The sequence below is a fragment of the Panthera tigris genome, chromosome B2, assembly GCF_018350195.1.
Source record: "Panthera tigris isolate Pti1 chromosome B2, P.tigris_Pti1_mat1.1, whole genome shotgun sequence".
NCBI lineage: Eukaryota > Metazoa > Chordata > Mammalia > Carnivora > Felidae > Panthera > Panthera tigris.
This window is the reverse complement of record NC_056664.1, coordinates 70,292,703-70,314,730: the sequence shown is the minus strand read 5'-3', so window position 1 is coordinate 70,314,730 and position 22,028 is coordinate 70,292,703. Positions and strand designations below refer to the sequence as shown.

Here is a 22,028-nt window from a genome sequence, read left to right as displayed (position 1 = left end):
TGGATTTCATGAGAGTGCATTTTTGCTGGCAATGATTCACAGTAAAAAATAAAATCCTAGGAGAAAACTTACATAGAATATAAGAAAAGATGTATCTAGAATAAAGTACATCTTAAAATGAGAGAAATTAATTTGATTGAATATGTGGGGTTTTCTATACTAGGTTTTTGTTTGTCGTGAGTCAGGACTTGATTTCTTTTTGGACCATACATAATTTGAATCATTGTAATAAAGGATATCACAGTAGTATATACAAATAACAAGTTTACTTTAGCAATCAAAAACCAAGTTATAAGGAGCTCAGTGGGATCAATTGGTGTGTGTTGTCTATACTAAATGACTAGAGGAGGGGAGAGTTGAAGTTTTGAAAGGATCTCAGTTTTTATTCAGACTGATTCATTTTTATTTTTTGTACTAGAGGACAAAGATGTCTTTGATGTCAATTTGTGGTGACAAATGTCTGGTTTAATCACCTATACTTAAGATCACTTGTATTGAAATGTATTAGATCTAGGAAAAATGCATCTGATTTTCTGTATAGTAAAAAGCGTGTGAGAGTAGAAGTATTCTTCAAGCATATTAATTTGGTTATTGTTTATGTTTCTAAGACCAAATTTTGGCTTCAGATCATGGAACAGTTGTGATTTCAATTTTATTTTTAGTCTCAGAAAGACAGAGTTAGAAATACAAAGAAGAACCGTGGGTATGGCAGTTCCACATAAGTAAATCAGGTTGAAGAGACTGTTTCATGCTAAATTAAGAAGAGGAGAAATCATGAGCCCCACCTTGCACTGTGGGAACAGAAATACTTCTGCCTTTCAAAATCCTCAAAGCAAAATTACTGGAGCCTCATTTTCTTATCTTCTGCCTGTTTCTTGCTTTTAATTCTGTCCTCTATCACACAGGGTTGCAATATGAATCAAATAAAAAAATCTGTATATGAAGTATCTTTGAAGATTATAAAATACTATACAACTACATGTTTATTACGGAAAAACTGAATTTAAAATAGAACTTTTCACTGTAGGAAGCCTGATAGCAATTTTAAAGAGGGTTTTGTAGTTGTCTAAACTTTTCTAGTTTTATTTTTCAGTGCTAAGTATTTGGACTGAGTGCAGTTACTAATTACTTATTTTTGAGTAAGGCACCTCAGAAGAGAACGGGATAGATCACAGGCGGAAAGCTGATTTCTTTGACTCTCAAGCCAGCTCTTAATCAATTGAATGCTATGATGAAGCAGAGTCCTGCCTAAGGCAGCAAAGAGCTCTGTGATTAATTAGTAATGTCTGAAAAGGGGTTGGAAGCGGTATGGATTGTGGTATACAGATCTTGCGATTATTCTCCCTAGGTTACTTAATGGAAAAAGAGTCTCACATTCAGGGGAAGTCCTGAAATAAGAGTGTACCCCATATTGCAACTCAGCAGGTTATACTTTCCTATGTTCATTACTACAGGGTTAAACCCTGTTCCAAACAAACTTGCCTCCTTTGCAACTCACTTCCTGATCTACAGATACTTAGTTGACAGAATGGAACCACTGCTTCTAGAACACATGAGCACATCTGAAATAGAGTTCTAAACACTTTTAAGCAGAATTATCTCCATGTAACATTAATTAACAAGGAGAAATGAAGTATACCAGATATTAGGTAAGAAATTTCCTAAGGTAAATGTAGTTCTTTAGGTCAGCAAAATCTGAACCTGTAAATGTCCTGCCTCTCAGCCATGTGCCTGAAAGATAGTACATCTTCATAGGCAAGGTGCTTTAGCTGAGGATCAGACGTCCATTCTATTCAGTACTGTAGGAAATACCATTAAGATGATGCGGACTTTGCTACATGCTTATCTGCCTGGACTACTGGCAAATCCTCTGTTCAAACCTCCTGACCTTCCTGTGAAAAGAAAGAAACCAAAGTTTCTGTGTTGCCTTCTTTTCTATTCTGTTTGTGGCAAGTCTTGTCAGCTACCTTCTGTCTTCTCTCTTCCTCCTTCTCTACCTCCCTCCAGGTTATTGTGATCCCTTTGTCCACTGGATCTTTGTAAACCTCTTCCCTTTCATGTCTTTTAACCCTTTTCTCTATAGTACAGTTCTCTCCAACCCCCAATTTCTGCAGAATTACTTGGTGCAAAGATAAATATCAAACCACAATAAATCATAAAGTAATGGAACTCAATTAATGGAGGTTTTAAGGAAAAAATATACTTTAAAATCATTCAGTCAGTTTTACTCTTTAATGGAGGAGCTTTCAGTAAGTCAACTGCTATTTCACATTTCTTTGTTTGTCCCAAACTGCAAATTACTTTTTTAATTGTTCATGGAATGCAAATAAAGTAACAATCCTTTCCTGCCAGATGTGCTGGATGGGCATGAGGGCACAATCATTTTCCTAACCAATATTTTCATCAAGAACCTATTCAGACTCTTAGAATTACTTCCTACTTCCAGCTTAATTGAACTGCAAAACATTGCCAGTGGCAGGTTTGTGTCCTTATGTGCTCTCAGAGGCCTGGGGACTAGGATGCTGAGAGTATTACAAAGTGCTTTAAATTGTGTCTTGATCTTGTACTGAAAGGCAAAAGCTGTATTTACGTCCTGTTACTGGGGGCTTTGAGGAGATTTACGCATTTGAATTAGGATCAGAATGGATGTGCTGAAGTCCCTATAGGACAGCACTTTGTAAGACCTTTTCTATTCAAGAATCTGAATGCCTTGGGTTCAGCAGAAATGGCCCTGTAGAAATGGAACCAAATGGAGTTTGGAGATAGCTTCCTTTTTTTTCTTTTCCTTTCTTTTCCTACCCCTCTGCAATGTAGGTGTTTCTCAAGACATACAAAAAATAAGAATATCAAAGAAATGAAAAAATCATGAAAGATCCATGAAAGATCATGGAGTGTTACTTTATATCTTTTGTTGGAGTAAATAGGAGGTTATACTGTGTAATGGAATAATAACTGGACTGTAAGTCTGGAGTCTGAAGTTTCTTCTTAAATGTGTGACTTTCCTTGTTCCTCATCTGGGAATATGTTTCCATGTGTAAAATGATGGGGTTTCAGAAAATTGTCTTTGAGGTACTCATCAGATAGTATGAGTCTGTGAAAACTAGTGGAATGGAATTCTTGTGATGATGCTTCCTTAGAGGGAACCAGATTGTATTTGTTCTAGTTCCTTCTTCGTCTTTCTTCCTCTGTCTGTTCCGTTTCTCTTGCTCCGTTTTTTGAAAATTGACCTGCTATTTTGTTGACAAACCTTGGGCAACCAGTCACTTTTTAAAAAATTTTTATTATTATTTTGTTTGTTTTAGAGAGAGAGCACACACGAGTGTGATTTATCATGCGTGTGTGAGAGAGAGCACACATGTGTTCCTGGGGGGAGGGGGGAGGGAGTGGCAGAGAGAGAGAGAGAGAGAGAGAGAGAATCTTAAGCAGGCTCCACGCTCAGTGCAGAGCCTGACATGATCCTGGGCTCATGATCCTGGGCTCATTACCTGAACCAAAATCAAGAGTCAGACACTCAACCAACTGAGCCACCTAGGTGCCCCTCATGTGTATCCATTTCAAAGACTGTAGTACAGAAAGAGACCCTCTGGCTTTCCATCCATGCTGAATCCATTCTGCCTGATCTCACTGTGGTTTGGTTTACTGATTAACCATTGTTTCTGGAAACTTTCTCCTTATTTGGCTTTCATGTTATTGAAATATCCTGTTTTTCCTCCTGTATGTAACTGGCTCTACTTATAGTTGTAGTATAAGTATTCATGTGATACTTAACTCATCTACAAGTTATTTGTAAACTTGTGGGCTGGCTTATAAGATTGTGCATTGCAGAGTCTGCATCTAAAATTACTTCCTGTTCCCTCAGTCTACCTATTACAATTCAAAACCATATAATTTTACCTGTTAAATTTCATTTCTTCTTTTTCTTATATATACCAGTGTTTTTTCTTTACAAAGCAAAACTAAAGTAAACCAAATTGCTGGAGGTATGTCATGTTTTAAATAAAATTTAGACTATTTGATAGATCTAGTTTTTCTTTTTTTATTTGTGGATTTAAAAAAATATTTAAGATTTTATTTCTCCTCTTTTGTTGTTCTTATATTTCTATTTTTAGGTTTTTCCTTTCTCATGAATTGAATGTTTAGTTGGTTTATTTTCATGCTTTCTTGGTTAAATAGTGAAGGCTTAAGGCTCAGTACATACTTTGAGCTCATCTTGGTTATTTTCATATGCCTCATGGGTCTGTTGATTTCCAAGTGTAATTAAAGTAGCAGGTCATTTAGATGTCATTTATCCCTTTTTAAATGACTTTCTTTTTCTGCTTTAGGGTCCCATCCAGTTTATCATATTACATTTATTGTTATGTCTTCTTAGGCTCCTCTTGGCTGTGTCAGTTTCTCAGACTTGCTTTATTTTTGAAAATGCTGGCAATTGTCAGGAGTACTGGTTAGGTATATTGTAGGATGTCCCTTTTTTGGAATTTTTCTGAACATTTCCTCCTAATTAACTGGGGTTGTGGGTTTTTAGGAGGAAGATCACAGAGGTAAAGTGCCATTTTTACCACATTATATCAAGGGCACATACTGTCAACATGATTTACAACTGTTGATGTTGACCTTGATCACCTGGCTGAAACAGTGGTTTTAGGTTTCTCTACCTTAAAGTTACTCTTTTTTTCCCTTTTCCATACTGTACGCTTTGCAAGGGAGTTACTATAGGCAGCCTACACTGAAGGAGCAAGGAGTTTTGCTTCCCTTCCTGTAAGGTGGAGTATTTATATACATTTATTTAGAATTCTTCTGCAAGGGAGATTTGTCTTTTCTCCATTTATTAATTTAGCAATTTATTTATAGCAGTATAAATCAGCATAGACTTATAATATTTATTTTATACTTCGGGCTGTAATCCAATACTACTTAATTTTGTTGCTCAAGTAGTTCCACTTTGGCCATTGGAATCTCTTTTAGTTGACTCTTTTGCCTGTTTGACATACCCCTATCATCACATCTTGCCTTTTTTTGAATAATCCATAGGAACTTACTTTCTGTCACTACAAGAGCTCACCTCATATATTTCCTGCTCCATTCCTAGAATCAGCCATTTCTCTGTTTCCTTTTCCTGAAAAATGGTATTAGAAACCAAGATCTGGGCCTTAAGTATTCTTATTGCTACTGAGATGCCATTACTTCTAGGCCCCTTCAACTGGAAGAGTATAGAATGTATGTGTATATTCTAACCCATGCACACACACACAATACGCACACAACATACATACATACTTCTATATGTAACGAGTAAAATTTCTTATTGATGGCTCCAATTCTAATACATTATTATGTGGATCATTGCAGCCTCTTACATTTACTTGTCTGTGAATTTCCACTCCAATAGTGAGAAACCTGGCTCCCACCCACTGCCATCCACTTTTCTAATTGTTCAATTCCAGTGTTCATGTATAGCAGTCTGAATTGTTAATCTGTACATCCAGAGAAACAGCTTTGTCAACTAGAGTACAATTCTTATGTGCAGTTCCTTTTGGTTCTAGTTTTATAGATTCCATTCATTTCCAGAGTTACCCAGGCAGTACCTTTTCCCTCACCCCTTTCAGTGAGGTTGTTTTATACATTTGTAATAAATACAGCTAGATTTTTTGTTGTATTCTGCATTCCATTTGAATTATTCCTACTGAAAGAAAGATGTTGAAGTCTCCAAATATAATAGTGGACTTACTTCTCCTTGCAGTTCCCTATTTATATTTCCTTCCTATTTAAAGTGCTTTCATTGACTTCCAAGTTACCAATACATAGTAGGAGATTTATCTTTTGTCATTCTGTTAGTTAAGGAATTTTAATTTCAAAGTTGATGGGAATGGTTCATTTTCAAAAGAAACTTGCAGATTTGTCAGGAGGGAAAATATTGTTCCTTATTGATAAAGTGGGAAATGAGGCATCTAGAAGTTAGGGTTATTTAAAGAGTCTATGCATGTATAGATGTTGGTTTGATTAATCTGTCTCCATCATGCCATGCTGAGTAACAATAGATAACTCTATTTCTGAATAGATTGATTTGACTTTACCCTAAGTTAGAATTTTAATTAGTCTTAGCATAATGGAATTTGTTGGGGGTACTTGTTACTCTAAAACTAATGTGCTATCATTTAGCCCAAGAATATTTGAAGCATTTTAGCATCATGGGAAAATGAAAATTTTTATTTATTTTATTTTATTTTTGTGGAGAAAGAATGGCGTTTTTATTTTGATTTATTTGTATTTTTTTAATATGAAATTTAGAAAATTTTTATTTTTTTAAATGTTTATTTATTTTGGGATAGATAGATAGAGAGAAGGAGAGGCATAGAGAGAAGGAGACAGAGAATCCCAAGCAGGCTCTGTGCTGTCAGCATGGAGCCTGATGCAGGGCTCAATTTTATGAACTGTGAGATCATGACCTGAGCTGAAATCCAGACTCAGACACTTGACCAACTGAGCCATCTAGGTGCCCTGATAAATTGTATTTTAATTCAGAATCATCTTTCTTAGTTTTGAAGGAAATTTGTGAAGTCAAAACATTATTGAATTAAAGTGGAATTTAATAAGATTTGATAATTAATTAACTTATTTTTATAGTGCCTGGTGGTCTGCCAAGAATAATGAGAACATTTATGACTAATAGCAGAGTTAGTGTTTGGGTCAGATTGGAATTAGAGAAAAGTACTAACACTAAATAACTGTCTTTGTGTAAACTTATGCCTTGATAACAAGGCATATTTTTAAAAAAGTACATGACTGGTCAAAGAATTTTGTGTAAGAGTAGTTCATTAAGAAAAAAAAAAAGCAACTGTAATCAGTATGAATTAAAGAAAATGACATAGTGAAAGCTCTGATGAGCCATGAAAGATTATGTTGGATCACAAGGACTTCTTTCCCCTTCTTAAATCCCATCCATGCTGTTTGAGAATCATTAAAGTATGTACTAATATGCTTATATTCTTTAAAAATTATATTTATTCAAGAATACTTACCTTTTGGGTAGAAAGAGATAGCCAGGGTTATGCTAAATAAAATATTACATGTGCTGCCTATGTAAAAAATTGCCTACATTTATTTGTCCATCTATCTTGGGTCTCATTTAGCACCAGTTAATGGTGTTAAACTGGATGAAGTTTTCAAAAAAAATCCTGAGAAAGATCCTGAAAAATTGGACTAAAGCATCAAAGAGGTTTTTAATTAGGGTTCTTTGCCAAAAAAACCCCAAAGATATGTGTCCCTTACCCATCATTATTGATAAGAACAGGATAGTTAAAGGACGTTCCATAGAGAATAGTTAAATATAAAAGATATAGAGGTTGGGAATAGAGAGGAGAGTGATAGCACCAACAACTATTGAGTGTCTGTTGTATTCCAGGTTCTTAAAAAATAATAGGAGCTAATAATAGTTAAGCAATCATTATACTAAATTATTTATGTGGATTATTTCATTTATATAAATATAAAATTTATAGCTATAGCCATAAAGGAAGTGCTATTATTATCTCCAATCTATGTATGGGAAAAATGATATCTTGCAAGGTTAAGTAACTTTATTAGACTTAAAATGCAGACATCTGACTCCAGTGCTCTTAACCACTGTGTCAGTTTACATGTGATAGTTTATTTATTTCTCAAAATACACTTTGTAGGATGTATTTTTACATTTTTAGGATTAGAAAATAGGGACTCAGAGTTTTAAAAACTTGCCAAGAACCACATGGCTAGTAAGTATGTCATTAGATTTTAAACTTAGACTATAAATTTAGAAAAAAATGTTTAATTTGGAGGGAAAATGTGTGTATTTAGAAGGGAAGATTTAAGGCATATTTTATTTTATTTAAAAAAAAATCTTCAATGCTTATTTTTGAGAGAGACAGAGACAGAACATGAATGGGGGAGAGGCAGAGAGAAAGGGAGACATAGAATCCAAGCCAGGCTCTGAGCTTTCAACACAGAGCCTGACATGGGGCTCGAACTCACAGACCGTGAAATCATGACCTGAGTCAAAGTCAGATGCTTTACTGACAACCACCCAGCTCTCGGCATATTTTAGAGAGAAGAAATCTTACATAAAATTATCACACAGAAGAGTTTTATTTTGTGTTTTTTAAAAAATATATATTTATTTCAAGATAGAGGCAAGTAGAGAATGATATGAGAAGTGTTTTCAGATTGCTTCCTTATCACCCTGAATTTTCTCTCAAGGATGAGGCAGTTCCAGATGGACCACTCAACTTTCTGGACATCATTTTGATCATGATTACCAGTAGGTAAAATTACTGTGTTTTGTATTTTTTTAAAGAAGGTACATTTTCAGTTGGGCCTTCTTACTCCTACATCTATCATTGACTGTGGGCATCCTGAAATGGGCATGGCGCTGGTCAAGGTAGCTCTATGTAGCCGAGGCTATCCCTGGAGAAGCCTGTTTACTCTTAGCACTGTGGCAGCTGGGCAACAAGTCATCCACTGAATGATGTCTGGAAGCATATCACAATGTCCAGCATATAAAGTTCCTCATGACTGCTCATGTTTAAATAGACTCTTAATGATCATTCATAGAAAAGCTGAAGAGGAAATTCCTGTTTGGGGGACAGTCATTGGTATCCTTTAAGGCTCCTTCCAACTCTATTTTTCTATGAGCCAATAAAATTGACATGGCTTGATAGTGTTATTTAATCTAGCCTTGTCAACTTTTGAATGGAGATCAAACTCAATGAGATTGATAGAAACTTGACACATTCAAAATAGGAAAGGGAAAAAAAAAACTCTGTTGAGCTTATAACTTATGTTAATACCCTTTTAACATCAGGAAATAAGTAAGACAAAATTAAAGAAGACCGTAGTTTAATGAAATTACTAAAGATTGTGAAGAACACTGAGAACATAAAGAAGGGACTGGAATTTGGCAGGATTTCTCAGAATATACCATATTTAAATTTTCACCATGCAGTATAATACGTTCTGCATGCTCTAGTAAAAAAAATTAAAAACTAAATATGCATGTTAACCTTAAGTGTATCAGTTAATACTATTTCTCAAAGTGAAGATGGGGACAAATGTGCCAGTTGAGACTCTTCTATTGAAGCTGAAAGACCTACCATCCTACTTTATAAGAAGATAGGTGAAGGATAAATGTTACCAGTGTAAGATAAAGATAGTCCCGTGTACTTATTTTTTTCTAAACCTCATAACACAAGGAGAGAAATACATACAATGAAATGAAGACATTAAAAATACTTAATAGGAATATTGGCAAAAAAACTTAAAAGATAATTTTTTTAAAGTCATCTAAATGTTTTATGACTAGTGATTACAAGTTATTTTAAAATTTTTTAAAAAAATTTTAATGTTTATTTATATTGAGAGAGAGAGAGAGAGAGCAAATGGGAGAGAGGCAGAGTGAGAGGGAGAGAGAGAATGCCAAACAGGCCTCACACTGTCCGCGCAGAGCCCAATGCGGGGCTCGATTCCACTACCTGTGAGATCATAACCTGAGCTGAAATGAAGAGTTGGAAGCTTAGCTGACTGAGCCACCCAAGCACCCCTGTAAGTTACTTGTTAGGATTCAGTGACTTCTAGAGATCCTTAGGATTGAGTGAATCCAAAGATTCCTTAGGAATCTAAAGTGAAAAGAAATGTTTATCCATTCAGTAGACATGTATTGCATGCTTCCTATGATCTAAGCTGTGTACTAGGTGCTGATGATTCAGAGATGAATGTTTACCCAGTTAATAACAACAAAAAAATTCTTACTTTAAAATACTTAAGAAAAAACATTGAAAAAAATATTTTTTTATTGATAACATTTTTTTATTATTAAAATTTTTTTTAATGTTTATTCATTTTTGAGAGAGACAGAGACAGAGCTAGAGTGGGGGAGGGGCAGAGAGAGAGGGAGACACAGAATCCAACACAGGCTCCAGGTTCTGAACTGTCAGCACAGAGCCCGAGGCAGGGCTTGAACTCATGAACTGTGGGATCATGACCTGAGCTGAAGTCGGTCACCCAACTGACTGAGCCACCCAGGAGCCCCATTGATAACATTTCTTATTATGATGGGGACACCATCAAGTACTTTGGTTGAAGCCTTGAAGTTTGATATCAGAAGCAGATTGCTCTGCACTCTGAGGAATTTATTTACTTTTAACTGAATCAGACATCCATAATTCTCAATGGGAGCCATAGGAAAGATTTTCTTCACTTCTCCCTCTTTCTCACCACAGACAAGGTCATCCTTAGGATTCTAGGCTAAAGAAATAGGCTTATTAAGGATATTAGCAGGGTATTAGCTAATTTGAAGTGATTCAACAGTGCAGAGGACAGTGTTTTCTGAAAACTTCATACTCCACTGGTAGTAGGTCTTCATTTTAATGACTGCTTCTCTCAGGAAGAGACAATCTCGGCACCTGGAAGGATTCCAAAGTTGCAAACCTGCCTCATAGTGTTCAGTACATGTATTTTGGTTTGTCCTAAATCTGTCAGTTGAAGACACCAAAGTATGGTTGAGTTGTTTTGGTCCAAAATGCAAGAAATGAGGGCTATTTATTCATTTCTATCCCTTTTCTCTTCAATGCATTGCTCCCCAAATGTGTAAGTATGTCCTTTCCTAGCCCACTTCTTTGTTTAGCTGTGGTCATCCCCTTTTTGTTCTCCTATCTCAGTAGGCCCTGAATTTGTTCTGTTCAGTTATTTTCCAAATTATTAGGGCATAATTTCAATATACGCTTATTGAAAAAACTTCAAAAATACAGGAGATCTTTTAAATTCTATTAATCAGAGTTTTCCATGCAACATTTCAGTCTCTTTATTTTTTCTCAAAATGCAAATGAGTTCATACGGTAAATGCTATTTTAAAGACTGCTTTTTTAAAACACTTGCTAAGTATTTTTAGCATTTTCCTTGTCATTAAATTTTATTGAGTGGATAATAGCATTTCACTATTGAATGTAGCATAATTTATTTAATCAATCTGCTGTATTTGGATGTTGAAGTTGCTTAAAGTTTTTCCAGCATTGTAAATAATACTGAGATATGTATTCTTTTTATTTATAAATTTAAAAATTTTTAACATTTATTTATTTTTGAGAGAGAGAGAGAGAGACAGAGCACCAGCACAGGAGGGGCAGAGAGAGAGGGAGACACAGAATCTGAAGCAGGCTCCAGGCTCTGGGCTGTCAGCACAGAGCCTGACGTGGGGCTCGATTGCAGGAACCATGAGATCATGACCTGAGCCAAAGTTGGACACTCAACTGACTGAGCAACCCAGGCGCCCCAAGATATAAATTCTTTTAACTTTGTGCGCCTCATTGATTATTTCTTAGGATGGAGGGGGATGCAAAAATATTTAATAAAAAGTGTTTGATAAACTGTGTCAAAATCCACCCCCTCAAAGTTTACGTGCACTTATACTCAGTTGTGCCTTATATTAAATGTCCATTTCTCTAATTTATTGCTTTTGAACAATGACTTCTATCATTCTTTTTAATATTTGATAACTGAATAATCAACACATGACATCTTGCTTTTAATTCATAGTTCTTTACTACTATGGGGGTTGAGCACATTTTTAAGCTTACAGGCAAATTCTTATTGAGATAGCTCACCTCTTTATAATTTAAATTTCTAAATGTTCCAATAAAGGCTTACTATTTCAATGCTGGACTCTAATGTATTTTGGTAGCTGCAAGATCTATTTTGTACCGTGTTACCTATTGTCTTTAGTCCAATCCCAATACTCTCTCTCTTTTCAGGATTATACCTCTTATTTTTTTATAACACTTTGCAGCTTTGTGCAGTAATTGGACTTTCACGCAAACTTGAGCCAAAAAGCTTGTAATAGGAAGCTGAAGTCCCAGGAGCACTAGATACTTAAAATATACACATCTGTACCTTGATTAACGTATGACCTAATCTTGCATATTTTTTTCTGAGGAAGAATGATTGTCTATAAGTTATATAGAATGAAAATAACCATTGCAGGCCATAATTATCAAAAAAATACCTTGGTCTTATTGGTCCATATTGCTGCCCATATAACTTAAAGATAATGAGTTAATATTTTCAAAGGACATAAACATCTTAAGTTTTGAATGTATGTTATCAAATTAATCTCCACAAAATTTTATTAAGTTATAATTTCACCATTAGAGTGTTCATTTAAGTTCATATTCCAAGTCTATAAAAATGGGAATAGTAATAGTACACATTTTATAGGGTTTTTATAAGCCATAATAATCCATGGTAAACATTTAACCTGATATAACATGAGCAATTAATAAATGCTAGCCATTTTGATTAGTGTTTTAATTAATGATTTAAAAATTAGAATAAAATCTTAAAGAGCTTTAATGTAAAACAATGGATAAAAATCAGAGCATATCTAATAAAAACAGGAGGAGAAATTGGGATCCTTGGCTGTTTGGTCAGACTCTTGACCCCATTGCTACCCTAATGCAGCTCCTATTCTAGGAAATCATGTTTCTGAAAAACAGAGCAAGAAAACCATTAAGTTAAGAGACTGGTAAAACCAATGAGGGCAACTTAGTTTGTGAAATGAGGTTTAGATGAGTGAGGTAGGATATTTCCTCCCAGAGAAGAGAAACTATCAGTTTTCTGTTTACAAAATGTGGTCATTCACATTAGAACTATGACTTGATTCCTCCCCAGAGGATGACTTGTCAGAGAATTGTATTTCTGTTTTGTAGGAACTTTATAACATTTATGTGTCATTCATTCAGTTTTTCTTTTCTTTTTTTTTTTCTTTCTTTGTTTCCTTCTTTGTTTCTTTGTTTCTTTCTTTGCTTCTTCTTTCTTTCTTTCTTTCTTTCTTTCTTTCTTTCTTTCTTTCTTTCTTATGTATGTGTGCATTTATTCAAATTTATTGAGTATATAACCAGTGTTAACCCTCTTGCTCTCAAGACACTTCCTTGCTAGTGTCACTACCTGACTCTCCTTGAATGACAGGAATGTTAGGGATAACTACAGGGTAGCTCTTGGTTTTACTTAGGGAGAGTTTTTCATGGTGATGAGGTTTTCATTTATTTCCCACTAATTAATTTAATATTTTTTTAGTTACCTACTATAAGTACTAGTTACTAATAGTCACTGAGCTAAGTGTTGTGATTATAGAGATGAACAATGCATGGTCCATGCTGTTAGGAATTTAGACGAGAAAATAAACTACAATGAGGTTTTATGGGGTGTTTGGGAGTACAAAGGAGGCAACTCAATCAATTTAAGGAGGGGGTAAGATGATGAGGAAACTCTTTTAAAAATAGGTGACATTTGAAATGAGTATTAAAAGATGAGTAAGATCTGGCCAAGCATTTTGAGGGGAAAAAATTCAAGGTGAAAGCAAAAGAATGTGATTTGCATGGCACTGCCAGAGAACATGGATTTTACTAGCTTGTATCTGGTTCAGAGATGGACATGTTTACAGTAATCTGGACCAATTGACCCAAAGAGGGACTTGCTGGGAAATTCTGAGAAAGAAGTTTCTTAATCTTTAAAGAAACTGTGAGAAGCTTCCTTTTGTCTCCTGCTGCATGAATAGAAATATGCATTTAGCCTCCTTTGCTATTGGACAACATTATGCAACTTCAGGAGAACCAGTCTTAGGATGAATCTAATACTTGATAGAGCCTAGAGATGGAGAGACCACAAGTTCTTTACCTTATCAGAGAATCACTTTATCAACCAATTGTAAAGCCCATTACACTGTGGGGCTTTTTAAAAAAAGTTTATTTATTTATTTTGAGAGAGAGAGAGAGAGAGAGCATGCAAGCAGGGGAGGGGCAGAGAGAGAGAGAGAGAGAGAGAGAGAGAGACAGAGAGAGAGAGAGAGAGAGAGAGAGAGAGAGAATCCTAAGTTGTCACTGTGCTGTTAGTGTAGAGCCCCACATGGGGCTGAATCTCACAAACCCAACTCTGAGATCATGACCTAAACTGAAATCAAGAGTCGGAGGCTTAACTGACTGAGCCACCTAGGTGCCAATATGAGGCTTTTCTTAAGTTAACCAATACATTTCCTTGTTTTAAAATCTCAAAACCTCTTACTTTGGCTGGAGTAGTGTCAGTGTCAGGGTGATGTAGTGGTCCAATAGGAATCTGGAAAGGGAGGTAGAGATTATACCATGAAAACTTTGTATACCATTCTGAAGAGTTTGAATTTAAAGTTGAAAGCACCAGGAATCTACTTATTGGGGAATTATAAGTAAAGGAGTATAGCCTTTGGTCCAGACTCTGAAGGAAGAGTATAAGAGAGGTTTTCCTAACTGTTTATAAATTTCAAGATCAGAAGCAGACTTGGATTGATCACTTGTAGGATTTAGTTCAGTTTTAGTTAGAAGAATACTTCTCTAGGTATTTATTTATTTATTTATTTATTTATTTATTTATTTATGGGACGTAGGAAGTCACACATTTCATTCTTTTAGATGCCTGGTTCCTTAAACCTCCACGAGAAGAAAGCAAATAGGGAGAATCATTTAATTAAGTAAATTGGAGAACTTCAACCCTGTGGAGCAAGTATTGATCGTGACTGTACACTCTATTGACCACACAATTCACTATGTAGCAACATCTGTTGTGCATTGATAGCTGTGTGTTGTTCCTGTGTTATACATTTTTGTTGTTTTTTTTATGAGTGCATTGTTAACTCCTAGATCAAATATTTTCAAAATAGATTACTTGGATCAGAACCACTTAGATGCTTAGACGTTTAACAAGCTTCTCAGAAAATCTTTTTGTAATGTCTAATGTGCCAGAGAGGCTGAGTATGCACTTGCAGATTCATGAGAGTTTAAAATCAGTAATCTTTGAGTTTCAGATACTTCTGCCAGGAGCCCAAGTATATGAGTTTTAAGAAGAAAGAGGAGAGTCAGTCTTAAATTTTTTCACCCAAACACATGTGTCCATTTTCATGTATTTTATTCTAGAAAGGCCCAAAGGCTACATTTTCCAATGAACAAAATTATTTGGAGTTAATGATAAAATATATAATTTAACTTTTAATTTTAAAATTTTCACTTAATTGAACCTATTGTATAGTACCACATACAAGGAGTAGGTAAAATTTAACGAGTGGCTCAATTTTATATTAATTTTAGTTATTGACAATAAGAGAGAAAAGACCTGTGAGCAGGGTTCAGGCCTGAGATCATAACTGTTTTCTTTGATTTGATTCATTGCTTTAACTTAGAGAAATTTCACAAAATCTGCTCAATTTCCTATTCTACAAAATAGACATAACATGTATTGTCACCTGAGAAAGTGTAACAAATGAATTTTATCAAGCAATAATGTACTTTGATCCTGAGAAGAAAGATTTAATCAATGGAGATATTATTTGGATTTGATCTTTGAAAACTGCAGGAATATTAGAAACTGTTCAGTTCTATACATGCTGTGTAGATAGGATATTTTATTCTATAAAATTTCTGATAAAGCACAGAGATCTTAAGGTATCGATGAAAGCTTTTGCATTTAAAATGCACATTTTAGTTCATCTGTTAGATCTCTGAATTGTCATTTATCTAGATCTCTTTTTTGAAATGTAAATTTTTTTGAGCAAAGTTTACCAACATCTTAAAAATCAAAGACTTAATTTTGAAACTGAAGCATATTCTTTTTTATTATATTAAATAGGGTTAAATAGGATATTTTGAATACTGAAGTATGATGAAAGCTTCCCAAAACTTTTTTTTGTGCCTTCTATGTCTGCTTTTCTCTGAACTCTTCATGTTTTCTATAAATGAAATTGTGTTTTACCTCAAATTCCCTATCTAGTCACTTGATTTTGTTTCTATCAGGTACAACCTCTCTTCATTATTTTTCTTTTTTTCTGTGCTATGACAATATATCTCCCTTTTGCTCCAATCAAGTCTAGGCACATTTTTCAGCCCTCCTGTCATTTTCATTTTTCCCTCCCATCCAAGAGCATTTCTATCACCTCACATTATATTAAAGTACCTGTTTCCTGAATTTTGAAAGATCTCATGTAGAGGGACCATTACACACCTTGGGTAACCTGGGGAATTTTTCTGGATACTTATTTCTACAAGTTTGATGTTTAGTTAACAACTAATTGTTTGTGATTCAGTCAATAAACTAATTCTGTCCAGTTGGTTAGAGTCACTGAGTAATCAGAAAAATCTTGGTCCAAGATATTGTGCAAGTATGCAAGTATTTGTGTGGTTCTCAGTAATGAATCTTCCATCTCCTTTCTCTGTGGCATTGTCTCATGTTTCTATCAAATTCAATTCAACCAACAAATATTTGAACACCTACCATCTGCTCAGCTGCATGTTAACTTGTGTGTGTGTGTGTGTGTGTGTGTGTGTGTGTGTGTGTGTGCTTGTGAGAAGTGGTGTATTGTGCCTGTCCATGAGGAGCTTACCCATGGGGTTAGGTACATAGCCATGAAGAAGCCAAAAAGATTGTATCTAATTGTAGCAGATACAATTATTTCTGCAGTTTTAAAAGATAAAACTAAATCATATCTCTATTGAACTAAGCCTTTTTTCCCAGGATTTCAAAATATATTACCAAATGATAAAATCCATTTGAGTGCTATCCACAATCACAGTGTTTATTCATTGAGTTGGTGAGTTTTTGAATGCCAAAGCAATCCTCTCAAGTTATTTATATTTACTCTTTTACATGGTAACTTACATAATTGTCGTAAAAAAAGTTGTTCTCAAGACAGAAGCTACTACTTATTGAGCATTTACAAGTGTCACAAATACTGGTAAAATTTTTCTTTATTCACATCTTATTTGTTAAGCACCTACTCTGTGCCAAGCACAGAGGGTAGAAGAATGAAGAAGGTGTCTTATCCCTGAGAAGTTGAGGAAACTAGCCAGATGACAACAAATAAATAAGATAATTCAATATTAGTGATAATTGGTATTAAAGGTAATGGGATAGTGAGTAACATACGGTGGCCACTTTAAATAGAATGGTAACGGAAGGCATGTAAAAAGAGATGCTGTATTTAAAAGACACTTCAGGAATAAAAAGGAGATGTTCATGTGGAGGGCTGGTGGAAGGGATCAGTCCTGGAGAAGAGTATATCCCATGACTCTGCAATGGGGAAGGACCTGCCAGGTTTGAGGAATGACAAGAGGATGGGGAATCAATGAACGGCAGACTTGTAGGGAGATGGCATTGGTGGATGTGGAGGAAATAAATTATGCTGGACAATGTTCTGCCTGTTAGAAAGTCCAGGCTTTTTTGGGAAACAATAAGCAAAACTAAAAGGCAACCGACAGAATGGGAGAAGATATTTGCAAATGACATGTTAGATAAAGGGATAGCATCCAAAATCTATAAAAACTTTTCAGGCTCAACACCCCCCAAAAAATAATCCAGTGAAGAAATGGGCAAAAGACATGCATAGACACTTTTCCAAAGAAGACATCCAGATGGCCAACCGACACATGAAATGATGCTCAACATCACTCATCATCAGGGAAATACAAGTCAAAACCACAATGAGATACCACCTCACACCTGTCAGAATGGCTAAAATTAGCAACTCAGGCAACAACAGATGTTGGTGAGTATGTAGAGAAAGAGGAACCCTTTTGTGTTGCTGGTGGGAATGCAAACTGGTGCAGCCACCTGGAAAACAGCATGGAGATTCCTCAAACTTTTAAAATAGAACTACCCTATGACCCAGGAATTTCACTACTAGGTATGTATCCAAAGGATACAGGAGTACTGATTCGAAGGGGCACATGCACCCCAATGTTTATAGCAGCACCATGGACACTAGCCAAACTATGGAAAGAGCCTAAATGTCTATCAACTGATAAATGGATAGAGAAGATGTGGTGTATATATCCAATAGAATATTTTTCAGCAGTCAAAAAGAATGAAATCTTGCCATTTGCAACAATGTGGATGGAGCTAGAGTGTATTATGCTATGCAAAATAAGTCAGTCAGAGAAAGACAAATATATGATTTCACTTATATGTGGAGTTTAAGAAACAGAACAGATAAACATAGGTGAAGGGAAGCAACAGTAAGATAACAGAGGAGGAGACAAACCATAAGAGACTCTTAAAGACAGAACAAACAGGGTTGCTGGCAGGGTGTTGGGTGGGGGGATGAGTTAAATGGGCAATGCCGTCCTTAATAGGAGGGCACTTGTTGGGATGAGCACTGGGTGTTATATGTTAGTGATGAATCACTAAATTCTATTCCTGAAATCATTATTATACTATATGTTAGATAACTTGGATTTAAGTTAAAAAAAGAAATTACAGTTTTTTCTTAAGGAGCAAAAAGAACCTATTAAAAGGTTTTTAAAGGGGGAGGATGTAATTTGGTTAAATCTTCTAAAATAATCACTTTGGAGAATAAATTGGAAATGGAAAAGTGGAGATGCAGGGAGATTAGTTTTGCATCTGTAAAATGATGGTGGTCTTAATGAGAGGAGGCATGGAGAAGAATGAGAGAAGTGGAAAGGCTTGGGGTTTGTTCAGAGGAAGACAAATAGGACCTCATAATCAAGTGCACAAGGGATGAGAAAAATGGGAAATCAAGGATCACATCAATTATTTTAATATTCACAACTACTTTATGAGGTAGGTGTTATTATCCATACCTTATAGATAAGAAAACTGAGACACTGAGAAGAGAAAAGCTCTGCCCAAGGTCTTGTCCTTAGTAAATCAGGCATGAAGATTGTTCCCAGGCAGGCAATTGTACAGCACATACCAATCACCATGACAATATTGAACAACATATGTCTTATAACTTTCTAAGTGTGATAATTGATTTTATGCTTTCCACTTCAAAATATTCCCATTTATGTTGAATCTGAGACCTAGAATAGCTCCAAATTGTGTCACTTTTCTTTCATTAAGTTAGAAACAACTGTGAAATAAATCAGTTGGCTTAAGAGATATATTTAAAAATCAAACTTCCAGGATATTTTATGGAGTCTATGCAGATTCAGCCTGATACGTACTTAGTATTTCTACTGTGGTATGCCATGAAAAAATGATATTAATAACCTTGAACCTCAAGTATAGTAAGATACTGTTGAATCACCAACGAGATGCTATATGTTTGGTGTAGGAGTATTTTATTCTTAACCTTTATTTTACTGTGTTCTAAGATTTTGAAAATTGGTAATCAATTGGTATAGCCTTGGTGAACACAGTTTAATCTTAATATCGCAGTCCCTTATGTATACTTACCTCCTTAGAGGCCAGGAATGAGTGGGAATTACTTACATTTTATATTTTCAAGAAAGAAGTAGGGTTTTTTTTTGTTTTTGTTTTTGTTTTTCTTTTTTAACAAAAGCAAATAGGATAGATTCTCTTCCCAGAACAGAAGAAACTTGCATTTTGGTGTGTATGTGGGGGGGTGGGTGGGATGAGGAGGAAAGATCTCTTCGGTCATCCCACTCTCCAGACTACCTGCTTGTAAGAAGACTTACAAAGACTACCTCTTTGTAAGAAGATGGTTTCATCAGGATTTGGTTGACAAGAGAACAATGACTTCCATTGAGTTAGGGCGGTACCTAGTAAAAAAAAATCTGCTTATGAGTCAGTGAGTTTTGATTATACATTACATAACTTCCTCTATTTCTTTGAAATTTGAAATATATATTACAGTCTGAGGCCAGATGTCTATAACACTGTATAATCTCATTAAATATGTGTTTAATTGGATAAAAATATTAGGGGATGGGTAGGGAGTCTGGTTCCCTAAGGAGGCCAGATGGATTTTATTTTTAAAAGTAGAGAGAAAATTTAAGAATAGAAAATTTGTATGCTTTGTCTCTGGTAGTGACAATATCAAGCAAACATCACAATTTTAAGGGCATTATGTGGGAAAATGTTATATTATAATTCTGTTTTCTTTCTAGATACTGGGTGTGTCCTATTGTTCCATGGTTTTTTCCATTTTATTTTTAAAGTAAAACTCTGGAAATCTTTTCATGATTAATTAAAAATTATAAGAAAATAATTTCAGTGGGATAAAACACATACTTTTCCTATAAAATATGTTACATTTTTTGGGAAATTTATGCCACAATTTATGGGCACCTGGTGGCTCAGTCAGTTAAGCATCTGACTTCGGCTCAGGTCATGATCTCGTGGTTCAAGCCTTGTGTCAGGCTCTGTCTGCTTTGGATTCTGTGTCTCCTTCTCTATCTGCCCTTCTCCAACTCATGCTCTGTCTCTCTCTCAAAAATAAATTTAAAAATTTTTAAAAATTAAAAAAAATTTAATTCAAGATGCCTGCAGCTTTTCTTTTATTCTATTTGCTTGTTTAGAAATAAGGTCTCCAATAGTGAACAACTGAATGTATAATGCTGGAGAAATGTATTCACAAAGATTTTTTTGAATCCAAGCGGAAATATGACTCCTCAAACATAAATCTCTATTTAATTTGGTGACATAGTAGTCTAACCAAAACCCATTTATAATTTGCCTCACTGAATAGATAAAACAATAAATAAATGCTTCACACACATGATCGTAAAATTTAGTGAGTACTTAAATACATGTAGTAGTATTGAGTTTTCTATGTAGGCTTTTATTCCTAATCGTTCCTGATAGTCAAAATTTATTTAATGTAATTAGCTGGTAGAGGAAAGATTTATCTATACGTATACATGTGATATTTGTTTTTTTTTATTTTTTTTTAACGTTTATTTATTTTTGAGACAGAGAGAGACAGAGCATGAACGGGGGAGGGGCAGAGAGAGAGGGAGACAGAATCGGAAGCAGGCTCCAGGCTCTGAGCCATCAGCCCAGAGCCCGACGTGGGGCTCGAACCCACGGACCGTGAGATCGTGACCTGGGCTGAAGTCGGACGCTTAACCAACTGAGCCACCCAGGCGCCCTGTGATATTTGTTTTTAAGTATGTGAATCTTAATCTGTTCTGTTTCTCATATTTCTTTTCTAGATTTAGATTATAAAATTATGTATGAATGTTTTTTAATGTTACACATAAAAGAAAGTAATTAAATATTCAATCTTAGTAGGACTGCTCAATCAAACTATGCAAACACACATTATTTGACAATTATTTGCAATGCCAATAGCATTCTATGATGCTGTAATTGACATGGTAGTAAAACATATGTTTGGAGATGTTTTTCTTCTAGTACTAATATAGCCACAATGTAGGATTGCCAAGGCAGATGAAATTGTTATTTGTGGAATGGAATAGTCCCACCAGTCATGGACCCATGACTTTGCCCATTACATTGTACAATATGATATGAGCAGTTATTACTTAATATTTTAAAAACACTTTTGGAAAGCATGAAGAACTAGACAGATGTTGGCCCTATGTATGGTGACTGATAATATACAACATTGTAAAAAGTCTACAGAATATAAAGAAAATGCTGATCCAGAGCTTGTGGTTTAAAGATGTAAGACTATGTACAAGGTATTACTACCTGTTTCACTAATAAAAATACTAAACAGTATCTCTTTAGAGCTGAAAACTGTCATTGAAAATTTCTACTTAATTAAAAGGCAGTAATAATAATACACCAACAGAGAAGCAGATAATAAAATTGAATGGTTAACACAAATTTTGTGAAGCCAGTAGTAAGTAAGGGTTCTTAAGAAGCACGGGTACCAGGCCAAGTAGGATGGACGTTTTTATCTTATAACAAAGAAGTAAAGGATAATTTAGTGTGTAAATATTGTTGTTAATTGTGCTGGGAACAACAAATGGGCTTGCAAATGAAATTTCAGGACAAACATAAAATACAATAAGTGCAGTATTTCTGTGCACATAGGTCTTTTCAATACTCCTCCTTTCCCCCAAATAGAGACCTATACAGGGATTGAGATCTTTTTAATTCTTCAAATGTGGACAGTCATAGGTGAAAGACTGTATGGTGTACAGGTATGCATTCAGAGAGATTAGGCAAGGATAGCCCTTCCAGCCCTGTTTATCAGAAGTGATGCTCATTATTCTCTGTGATAGTGTCTAGGTCATGACCTTGAGTCTGAGAGCTCA

General features: G+C 35.1%; 1 long non-coding RNA gene across 1 annotated transcript in view; it reads right to left on the bottom strand.

Moving 5' to 3' along the window:
- Positions 1 to 22,028, bottom strand: part of LOC122238677 — a 60,774-nt gene that overhangs the window by 5,244 nt on the left and 33,502 nt on the right. Inside the window, exon 4 of the long non-coding RNA XR_006217723.1 lies at positions 14,080 to 14,130. This is a non-coding gene — a long non-coding RNA (uncharacterized LOC122238677). The remainder of the gene's footprint in view (positions 1 to 14,079; positions 14,131 to 22,028) is intronic.